Consider the following 11,807-nt stretch of genomic DNA (forward strand, 5'->3'; position numbering starts at 1 on the left):
TCCCAGCTATTCTCAGCCCTTACACACCGAAGCGTTAACTCTGTTCGGGGTGGAGATAGCTATGTGGCACGACCAGACATGCGTGTCCCCTGTTGTATTACGATGTCTTAAAGGGAAACCTTTGAGATACTCGCTCCAGAAGTTAGAATTCTGTGATAACCTGTGGTTAAATTCTCTGGGAATATCTTAGTAGTCTTATACCCAAGGAAGCTACCAAACAGGAACCTTCCATCAGGACGCCATGGCTATCTCACCCAAAAATAGATTTTTCGCTTCGCTCAAAATCCGTTTATTATTCAAATTAGACATTACTGCATATTTTTGCCAATTAAGCTGTGGCTTCAAATACCTATTTCCAAAATGTGACCCATATCCGATGTTTTGATAGGATTTTATCAACGAAAATCAATTGGACACGGCCCTGAAATGCACAGTAGTAACGGTTGATTATATATACAGTATATATATATATATATATATATATATATATATATATATATATATATATATATATATATATATATATATGGTGTGTGTATGTGTATTTTATCTTCCTATACAAGCTTTGGAAGAAAAGTACAAAGAATTGTCAATATTGGCTCAAAGGAGTTTGTCCAGTCCCATGACTTGGCACAACATGGGACTATTGCACACACAGCTCTCTCTCTCTCTCTCTCTCTCTCTCTCTCAAAATACCTGGATTAATTTGTTGTAATGCTTCTCTAATTAGTTAATTTAATAATTTATGTTTTGCATATGAAATTAAAAAATGCTTAGGTCTAACGACAATGGCCCTATAATAATAATAATAATAATAATAATAATAATAATAATAATAATAATAATAATAATAATAATAATAATAATGGTGGTGAGAAACATTACTTCAGTCGACCTACAGCTGGCGGTTAGTTCGTTACAATTGAACAAAGTCGATTATGCGAGATTTCAATTTCTGTTCAATGTTGGCTAATTGTTGTAAGTTCGCCGGGTAGCGAATAAAATGCTATATAAAGGCACAGAAAGGTGTTAACGTGGGATGGCTAGGCGTTAAATGCATTTATAGTGAAACAAATGCTTGAATATGGTTCACAGGATGTGAAGTAATGTCTTTCAGGTTGTCTAGTGTTAAAATACTGTAAACATATTGCTTAAGAATACACCAGGCACACTATTTTATGTTTACTTATTTCCTTTCCTCACTGAGCTATTTTTCCTGTTGGAGCCCTTGGGCTTATATAAAAATCTGCTTTTCCAACTAGGGATGTAGCGTAGTTAGTAACAATGATAATAAAGAAGTAAATATTTTATTGCAATGTAAGCACAAGGACTCCAACATGGAAAGCAGCCCATTGCGGGAAGGAAATAAATTAAATAACGAATAAAATATTTACAATAGAAGATAAAACAAGGAGGAATAACGTTAATATAAGTGAGAACGTTAGAATAGATCAGTCATATATAAAATAAGAATGGAGATAAGTGTCCTGCGTCATTCTTTCACACACACACACACACACCATCTTCTCTTCCTTCCATCCTTATTGCGACGATCGACCAACTGCTAAGTACAACCTTTACGAGTCTAAATGAAAATAGTAGGCCTACACTTTTGCTCATGTTGTTTTCAACAAAAAAAGAAATTTAAAGGACTTTAAAAACGTCTATGTATGAGGTAATAGTTTAATAAAGCCTATTAAAGGTCTATAGGCATATTTTAGATTAAACGATCAGTAGTGAATGAGCAAGACACTTGTATAATAATACTTTCGGTTAATCAATATTAACAGCTTACGGTGTTGAGAGGTCTTTTGCGTGTGGTAATTATTATGGGGATTCAAGAAGTCTTGTGTGGACCACTGAAACCCCTCTCCCAACAGAACTTAAAGGAAAAATGGTAGTTTTCATTAATTTGTATACAACGGGAAAAGCTTAGTCTTAACAGTCAAGTCTAACTTTAACTGCGTTGATTTACAGATTTAAAAAAAAAAAAAGAACAGGTGAAACAATTTAGATGTTTGGGATCTACTATAAGTCAGTAGAAGATCGAGTGGGAGGCAAAAAATTGGATGGCAAGATAAGGTGAAGGATGATATGGAGAGAAGAGGTTTGGTGGAAGAGGATGCCTTTTAAGTAACAAACATTGAAGAGGGCGCATCAGGCAACAGTCCCCTTAAATGTAGGGAGAACGGTGGGAAAGAAGAAGAAAAATTACGCCTTTTATATAAATGATCAATTAGTGTTTGCGAGACTGATTTTGTTACTATTATTACCCATTTCTCGTAAAATATGATCGCAGGACACAATTTAATTAGTTGATAATTATAAGAATATAGGTGTAAAAATGACGTCACCACTTTCCTGCAATATGATTGGTTGTCAGGTAAAAAGAAAGCGGCAGTTTCATTGTTACTCAGTGGTGTGAATTGATGTTGGAGACATCTCTGATCTTTACTTATCTAGTTTTTGGTTAATGTATTGTTCTATTGAAATGGCTAAGCAATGGGATGAGAAAATGGGTATTGTAGTTTCAACAGATAATAGATTCTGATTCGTACTTCTTACTGGTAATATATTATTTTAAAGTTTTATTTTGTTTTGGGTGATTTGTCGAAGTCAATATGGCGGAACACAAGGAGTGTGGAGTGACAGAATGTCATTTACGAGTGTTAAGTCAATAAAAATTACCGGAGACAATTGGAAAAGTGTTATGGTGTTGGCTTTCTGATATAGTGTCTTTGCCACCAGAAATAGGAGTTAGGCCTAGACCGTGGCCTATGCAACCTGCACTTGATTATTTATGTATCTGCATGAAGTAGGCCTAACAGCCATATATGGAGGAGAAGCAATGAATTTCTTACTGAAAGGTAAGGTAAGGTAAGCCAATATCTCGGTACTTGTTAGCAGTTTCTTTTCCTGGAGTCCAATAGATTTATTTTTATAACTAGTAATTGTGCATATACTGTAGACCTACGTAATAGTCTCGCTCAAACTCGATAGTTTCTTGTAGTGTTTGCAACCTCATCATCCTTGTGACCCAAGGCTGGGGTGTTTTTGGGAGCCTATAGGTGAGTCATTAGCAGCCATTGCCTGGCCCTCCTTGGTCATAGCTTGGGCGGAGAGGGTGCTGATCATATGGATATTTGGTAAGTCTCTAGGACATTGCCTCCACACATATGTATATATATTAGGCATTATTGTAGTGTATTACAGGGCATTGTAACCTCGGAAAAAAACTACTTTTTCTTATAGAAAAAATTACGCTCTCTTCGAAAATGACACTCGTTCCCGTCGCAAATGAATAGTTTCAGAAATATATATATCTATATCCTACAATAATGGGGGACCCCCAGTGGGAACTCGAGGTTTTGGGTGGGAAAAAAACATACTGGGGAAACAATACATAACCGTAAAACAAGCTTTTTCTTCTCTATACATTACCTTCTTGAATGTATAATAAACGGAGGAAAATACAAAACAGTATAGCTGGATAAACTTTGGAGGCGCCGTTGCAAAGACTGTCTCATGAAAAAATACAGTAACCAGTGCTGCCAACGTGTAATGTAGATCAAATGTTAACGTATCATGCTAACATTAGCAGTGTTTTTCATTTAATTTTTCTCATTATAGTACGTACGTTTGTACATAGCAGGTTTCGACTTTTTGCGCAAAAAACCCGCCTCCCTGCGCAGAGACTTTTCCTCCACCAATAGGATTTCTTCTTCTCTAATCCTGAAATGTAGCTGTTCGTCTCTCTACCAGCTCTGTTCAAGTCTATTACTTGATTAGCTATGTAATACCTTCGTATACATATTACGTTTGACCCCAGCATTACTCGTTTTATTATCCGATTCCTTATAAAATCACCTCATTTTATATACATATCAAATATTATTTATCATACATTCCATTTTATCTTCATGTATTACTTTTATACATTTTGTTATTACCTTGTCACTCCCAGACTTCACATAAATACTTGCTCTGGACAAGTTTCCCATTCTGTTCATTCATGTTTACTCTCTAGACTCCGTTGCTTTTCTGTTAACCAATCACGAACCCATACGTATGTAAAGTTTGCACAGGGGGGGTTAATATTTCCCTACCCCCACCTTCCAACAAGCCCTTTTCCGTGGAAACCTTTGCCCAAGTCACGTCTTTGTTAGTTCAAGTGTTGTCTTTTGTGTATTTTACGATCTAAGTACTGTATTAGAAAATTGTAACTGCTTCAGTAATCCATACTTGAAACTATTTTGGTGTATTCTTATGTTGATAATTTTCTTAAATCAAGTAATGTAATATACCAACTTTTACAGTCTTCCAAGTGCAGTGCTAATCTAAGGCAAAACACTTAAGACACCACAGTCTACAACACCCCCATGATCGCTAAGTTACGACGTCACGGTCATCAAAGTAAGTCATTAATTTCTTTAACTTTAATGTGTTAGTGTTATTATATTTTGTTAGAGTGCGAAGCTCAGCATTACCAATTGCCAATGCATACGAGGGTGATGTTTCATTTTCCTGTGATTGTAAGTGAGGAACAAGAACCATTATATTTAACGTTGGTAATGTTAGAGTAACATTACAGTACTAATGTTAGCGTGCGCAGCTCAACATTACCGCTTGCCAGTACATACGAGTTTGATGTTTTATTTTCATGCGAGCGAAGTGAGCTAATGGCGAAACAAGAACCATTATATACAGTGGAACCTCTACATACGATTGTCCTAACATACAAATTTTCGAACATCCGAAGTAAAATTCGACCAAATTTCTGTCTCGACACCCGAAGTGTTGCTCCAACATACGAAGTAAACAATACGCGTACGCGTGGAATTTTCTCGAAAGCGTCAACCGTGGTTTGTTGTTGACGCCGCTAGACGGCAGCACATCGGAGGGACGCCAATCGAGCGTCACCTTGATCAGTCCTCTCATCTCGTGCGCATTGTGTGGTTGTTCTCTATTCGCTCAGTTATTAACAGTGTTTTTTATCTTCCTTTTTCACGGGTTGTTTTCTGTGTTTCGTAATCATGGGTCCTAAAAAGCTTAGTTTCAGTTCAGGAAGTAGTAGTAGTGGTGAGAAAAGGAAGAAGTCAATGCTTTCATTAGAACTAAAGCAAGAAATGATAGAAAAGCATGAGCGAGGTGTACGTGTTAGCGATCTGGCTAAACAATATGGCCAGAATATGTCCTCGATCTCGACGATCATAAATCAGAAGGCAGCCATTAAAGCAGTGAAACCCTCGAAGGGGATCACGATTATTTCCAAACGTCGTAGCCCTACCCTTGAAGAGATGGAACGCCTTTTGTTAATATGGATCAAGGACAAGGAGGTTGTTGGCGATACGATCACTGAAACGATCATTTGTGAGAAGGCCAGCGCTATCTACAGTGACTTGAAGGCGGCGGGCTCTGGGGGTGATGCGGGGGAGGGTTCAGCTGATCCTACGACGGAGGAATTCAAGGCGTCTCGAGGTTGCTTCGAGAAATTTAGGAAACGGACCGGGATTCATTCAGTTGTTCGGCATGGAGAAGCTTTGAGTTCGGACACCAAGGCTGCTAAAGACTTTGTTGAAAAGTTCGAAAGCATCGTGGCGGAGGAAGGCTACGTAGAGCAGCAGGTGTTCAACTGTGATGAAACCGGTCTGTTTTGGAAAAAAGATGCCTAGTCGAACGTACATTACCGCTGAAGAGAAGAAAATGCCTGGACATAAGCCAATGAAAGATCGGTTGACTCTTGCGCTTTGTGCCAACGCCAGCGGGGACTGCAAAATTAAGCCTTTATTAGTTTACCATTCCGAAAACCCTAGGGCATTTAAAGCACATAGAATTGATAAAGACCTGCTACATGTTCTATGGCGTTCTAATTCTAAGGCTTGGGTTAGTAGGCATATCTTTGTGGAATGGGTAAACGTAGTTTTCGGCCCTGCTGTCAAGAAGTACCTTCATGAGAGGAATTTGCCTTCGAAGTGCTTGCTTTGTTTGGACAACGCACCCGCTCAACCCCCCGCCCCCAGACTCGAAGATGATATCATCGACGAATACAAATTCATCAAAGTGTTGTATCTTCCACCGAATACCACCCCTATCCTCCAGCCCATGGACCAGCAAGTCATCTCTAATTTCAAGAAGCTGTACACCAAGCACTTATTTAAGCAGTGCTTTAATGTCACGCAAAGCACCAACTTAACTTTGCGTGAATTTTGGAGGAGCCACTTTAATATCGTGCACTGCTTAAAGATCATAGATCAGGCTTGGGAGGGAGTAACTTGTCGGACCCTGAATTCAGCTTGGAAGAAGCTTTGGCCTGATGCTGTTGCTCCCAGAGATTTCGAAGGTTTGGCCCCGAGAATGAACCTGTGGTTGCCGCCGAGGAAGACATCGAAGAGATTGTATCCCTTGGAAAGTCCCTGGGTCTGGAGGTGGATGAAGATGACATCACCGAGCTTGTCGATGAGCATCATGAAGAGCTCACCACCGAGGAACTCAAGGAGCTGCAAGCCATGCAGCATGATGAGTTCCAAGCGCAGTTGAGTGAGTCGGAGGAGACCGAGGAGGTAGGCCAAATCTTAGGTACGGCGGAAATAAAACAGATGTTGGCATATCATCAACATGTGGTTGATTTCATCGACAAGCATCACCCACAGAAACTTCAGGTTTGCCGTGTTGTTGCGCAGTTCGATGATGTTTGCTTAACTCATTTCAGAAAAATCCTCGAAAGCCGTACCAAGCAACTTTCACTCGATAGTTTCTTTAAAAAATCTCTAAAACGGTCTAGTGATCATGATGGAAAGAAAGAAAGTGAAGCAAAGAAAAGGAAGACCGAATCGAGTGAAAGTGATGAAAATTAGAAATAAGAAAAGAAAAAAAATGTAAAAAAAATATAAAATTATAAAAATGAAAAAAAAAATAAGCTAAGTTAAGTTAAAGTTCACGTAGTGTAAGTTAGTGTAAGTTATCGTACATGTTATCGTACAAAGTCGCCGTCCCTACCTCCCCGCTGATCTTCCATCTCCTCCTGCGTAGCAGTCCCTACACCTGCGCTGGCCTGTCGCTAAGGTAAAGTGTTACATAAAAACCCCCTTTTTTTATTTATTATTTCTTTATTATTATTCTTTTTTTAGATAATTATTATACTTACGGTATTAATGTTATGTGTAATTATGTGTAGCCATTTATTAATGAGTTCTTTTGGGTTTTTAGGCTGAGGAACGAATTAAACATATTACCGTGTATTCTTATGGGAATATTTACTCCAACATACGATCGTTTTAACATACGAAGCAGTTTCTGGAACGAATTAAGATCGTATGTAGAGGTACCACTGTATAATGTTATCGTAACAGTACAGTACTAACGTTACCGTAACGTGAGTGAAGTGATATAACAAAGGGCATTATATTGGGTTTGTGACCTGGGAACTTCTAGGTTAGGTTAGGTGGGTTTGTTAGGTTCTGTACCCTTTTTGTACTTTTTTATATATTGTGTAAAGGGCATACTGAAAAATTCTTTAAGATACACACGATAATAATACCATATCATTGCTATCGTTAGTAATTCCACCGTAACATTGGTAATGCTCATATTTCAATACTTCTCCATTCATCATCTCCTACTTTGCTCTTCATAGGACTCAGTCATGTAGGCCTGGGTCTTCCAACTCTTCTAGTGCCTTGTGGAGCCCAATTGAAAGTTTGGTGAACTAATCTCTTGGGGAGTGCGAAGAGCATGCCCAAACCATCTCCATCTACCCCTCATCATGATCTCATCCACTTGGTTAATCTTTCTTAGTTTCATTTCTAATCCTGTCCTGCCATTCAATTCCCAATATCCTTCTGAGGGTTTTGTTCTCAAATCTACTAAAACTATTGGATATTGTTTCATTGTATCTTTCACTAAATTCTAATTCTAAAGACCCTGTATTGGAAATCATAGCCTAAATACTTAAATGATTCTACCTCATTAATTGTTTCTCCTTCCAATAATATTTCATCTTCCATTGCATACTCCATTCTCATCATCTCTCTCTTCTATTTATCTTCAGCCAAACCTCGTGTGACATTTCATGCATTCTGGATATATATATATATATATATATATATATATATATATATATATATATATATATATATATATATATATATATATATATATATATATATATATATATATATATATGTGTGTGTGTGTGTGTGTGTGTGTGTGGAAGATAAAGGCCTCAGACATGTACTTTCACTCCCGTCTGTTTATGGTCTTTTCATGCGAGTCTATACCTGCATATATTCTTAGCTCATCAATCCATTGTCTTCTCTTCCTTTCTCTGCTTCTTTTGCAATGTCTAGAGGCCCAATTTGTTATTCTTAATGTCTGTTTATTGCCTGTCATTCTCATATATCCTGCCCATGTTCATTTCTTTTTCTTACATGTTGTTAGAATATCCTCTACTTTAGTTTACTCTCGTATCCATGTTGCTCTTTTTCTGTCTCTTATTGTTATTCCCATCATTATTCTTTCCATAGCCCTTTGAATTGTAACTAGCTTATATTTTAAGGTTTTAGTAAAGCTGCAAGTATATGATGAATAAGATAAAACGTATAGGACCATCTAATTAAATACTTTCCACTTTAGAGAAAGTGGCATTTTACGTTTCATAATCTCATTTTGTTTACCAAAAGCTCTCCATCCTATGCTTATCGTTCTTTTAATTTTGGTCTCGTGTCCCGGGGAAACACTTACAGTCTGTCTCAATTATGTATATAAGTATTCTTTAACAATCTCTAGAGGTTCGTCCTATTTGGTGCCTCTCTGCATTTTCATTGAACATTATCTTCGTTTTACACTAAGTGTTTGCATTATCTCCAGGACGTTGGGACTTTCATCCTTCTCTATATTATTATTATTATTATTATTATTATTATTATTATTATTATTATTATTATTATTATTAAATCCAACCACTCAATTCTTACAGATTCGGCCTGAAATGATAAATGACAGTTAACGATATTTTTCTTTTTCCCTTTTTTAGGCTATTTACAGTCGACTCTATTCTCACTCGTTCGAATCCCTTCATTCGCTCGCCCTAAATATCGGGGAATGTTGTTTCATTTCGTACCCTCTTTACAAAAGAACCTTACAATAAAACACATGATGCAAGCGCCATACATTAACAGCCAACCATGAAGATAAACAAACACAAGAGCGAGGCCACTTTCAAGTTTCCACTGAAACTTTTGCCTGTTTCATTTCACGGTTTCGAAACAGTGAAGCAATAATGAAATATGAGACAAACGCACTGTTACTCACTTGAACTTGAATCATAAATTCACTTCGCTTTGAAGAAGTGAGATAGTTCGAAAAGAATCAACAAAGTGAAATGTTAATGGCAATTCACTTGGGCAATGTCTTCTCCTGTCAGTCAGCCGTGCGCTCGGCGAACTTCGTTTGTTTTGACAACAAAGACGACGAGATGAAAATAGAAGGATGACGATGCTCATTCGTCGTCTACTGTTGAATCTGCCGTGTCATTCAAACGGTTAATCCAAGGGTGTCTTTGCATCCGAAAAAGTAATTTTGTATGCATTTAATCATTACTTCTCTGCACATGAAAGGAACTATGATGAATTATCGCTGGGGAAGAAGAAGGAGAAGAAATGCTTTCCCGAAGGCCATTGTAGTGTCTTCACCACATCTATGAGACGTCAAAATGACAGTAGTCTGTCACATTGTCCAAATGACACTCCTTCAAACTGAAAGCTTTTCTCTTACATGAGTGTACGTGAAGGTCTTTCATTGCGTCTGCGCAGGTATAAAGGTTGCAACGATTGGTACTCGGGCTTTTTCAAACTATTATTATTAAAGAAATGAAACGCAATTTTTGGACGAGAATAATAACGTGAATTGTTAGATTGCTCCTCAATTTGACCTAGAAGTTCTGTAATAAGTTTCAAAAGTGTGAGAAATGTCTTAGTAAACATTTTCACAGTTTGATAAGTTGCAATAATGTTCTTGCAATAGATGTTGTTTACGTTTTTTCAACGTGAGAGGTTAATATAACATGTACGTTGGAGTTGAGAAATGGAATGGGCCAATAAATAACCTTGGAGGCATTTATTCATATTGTAACTAACAAAAATTAATGCACATCCATTTAAATCAGTTGGCATTTGAAAATAAAGAAGTTGAGGAAAATAAACGAAACTTGATAATTCTCTTGGCTAACGTCTATTGGAGTAAGTTTGACTCATTGGGCCGGTAGATTTTCATCCCTTTAATAATAAACTTGTTGATTATTATTATTATTATTATTATTATTATTATTATTATTATTATTATTATTATTATTATTATTTACAGGGTAAGCTATAACCCTGGTTGGAAAAGCAGGAAGCCATAAGCCCAAGGGCCCCAACAGGGAAAAATAGCCCAGCGAGGAAAGGAAAAAAGGAAATAAATAAACAAGAGAAATAGTAAACATCAAAATTAAATATCTTAAGAACAGTAACAACTTTAAATTAGGTCTTTAATATATAAACTAAAAAACTTGAACAAAACAAGAGGAAGAGAAATAAGATAGAATGGTGTGTCCAAGTGTACTCTCAAGCAAGAGAACTCTAATCCAAAACAGTGGAAAGGAAATGGAATATATGTCTTTACTTATATTAATTTTACTTTATGTGATGTTTTCTTGGTCTTATTACACAAGCAAACAATATGCATGACCTACAGGATGTGTGCCTTATACATTCTTAGGTTAGAGTTCTCTTGCTTGAGGGTACACTTGGGCACACAGTTCTATCTTATTTCTCTTCCTCTTGTTTTGTTAAAGTTTATATAGTTTATATAGGAGATATTTATTTTATTGGCGTTACTCTTCTTAAAATATTTTAGTTTTCCCTTTTTCCTTTCCTCACTGGGCTATTTTCCCTGTTGGAGCCCCTGGGCTTATAACATTCTGCTTTTCCAATTAGGGATGTAGCTTAGCAAGTAGTAGTAATAATAATAATAAAAATAATAATAATAATAATAATATTTAGAGTATTGCACATCGTATTTCACGTTAATTATCAAATCCACTTAACCGAAACACTTAGAAAATAAGAAATATCTTCAGTCTTTCGGATGTCTAGTGGGAGCTTATGTTATAGTCTTGAGGCCGCACATTTGAAAGCTTTAGAACCTACAGTATAGGTATACTTATTGATTACAGTATTTTGAAACCATCTGTAACTATTCTCTTGATATATAACAGTTATCTTAGATGTTCTGCCTTATTATCTTCAAAATCTAAGGATAAACGCAACATTTTCAACTTGTGATTTATTCAAATAACGAGACCTGGCATAAGTAGGCCTATATGAATATGTTCTAATCGTGACGAAAATTCAGCACCGTTGAAGTCGAGTGGTTGATTTTATACGGTTTTGACCCAGGCCTACATGGCTGAGGACTACGAAGCGCGAAGTGGGAGATGGTGAATGGAGAAGTATTAAATTAAAAGATGAAGATAGAGACGACTGGCGAAATCTAACCGAGGCCCTTTGCGTCAATAGGCGTACGAGGAGATGATGATGATGATTGACAAATGAGAGGGTTTTCAATGTTATTATTTTTAAATTTATTCTGTTGGAGTTTCTTGCCATTTTGTGATTTTGTTATTTGCTTTTAAGTAAATAACAAAAGGCATTTTGCCTTTTTATAAAATGTAGATGGAATTTACTAACTGGACCTCTCCTTTTATTTTCCTAAGGACTCTCTCTCTCTCTCTCTCTCTCTCTCTCTCTCTCTCTGTATAGACGCACACA

The 11,807-nt window shown here is 36.8% G+C and overlaps 1 long non-coding RNA gene across 1 annotated transcript in view; it reads left to right on the forward strand.

Moving 5' to 3' along the window:
* The first annotated feature begins 2,432 nt into the window (after positions 1-2,432).
* Positions 2,433-11,807, forward strand: part of LOC137622342 (uncharacterized) — a 165,926-nt gene continuing 156,551 nt past the window's right edge. The window contains exon 1 of the long non-coding RNA XR_011040437.1: positions 2,433-2,877. This is a non-coding gene — a long non-coding RNA (uncharacterized lncRNA). The remainder of the gene's footprint in view (positions 2,878-11,807) is intronic.

This window comes from Palaemon carinicauda, chromosome 29 (assembly GCF_036898095.1).
Source record: "Palaemon carinicauda isolate YSFRI2023 chromosome 29, ASM3689809v2, whole genome shotgun sequence".
Classification (NCBI taxonomy): Eukaryota; Metazoa; Arthropoda; class Malacostraca; order Decapoda; family Palaemonidae; genus Palaemon; species Palaemon carinicauda.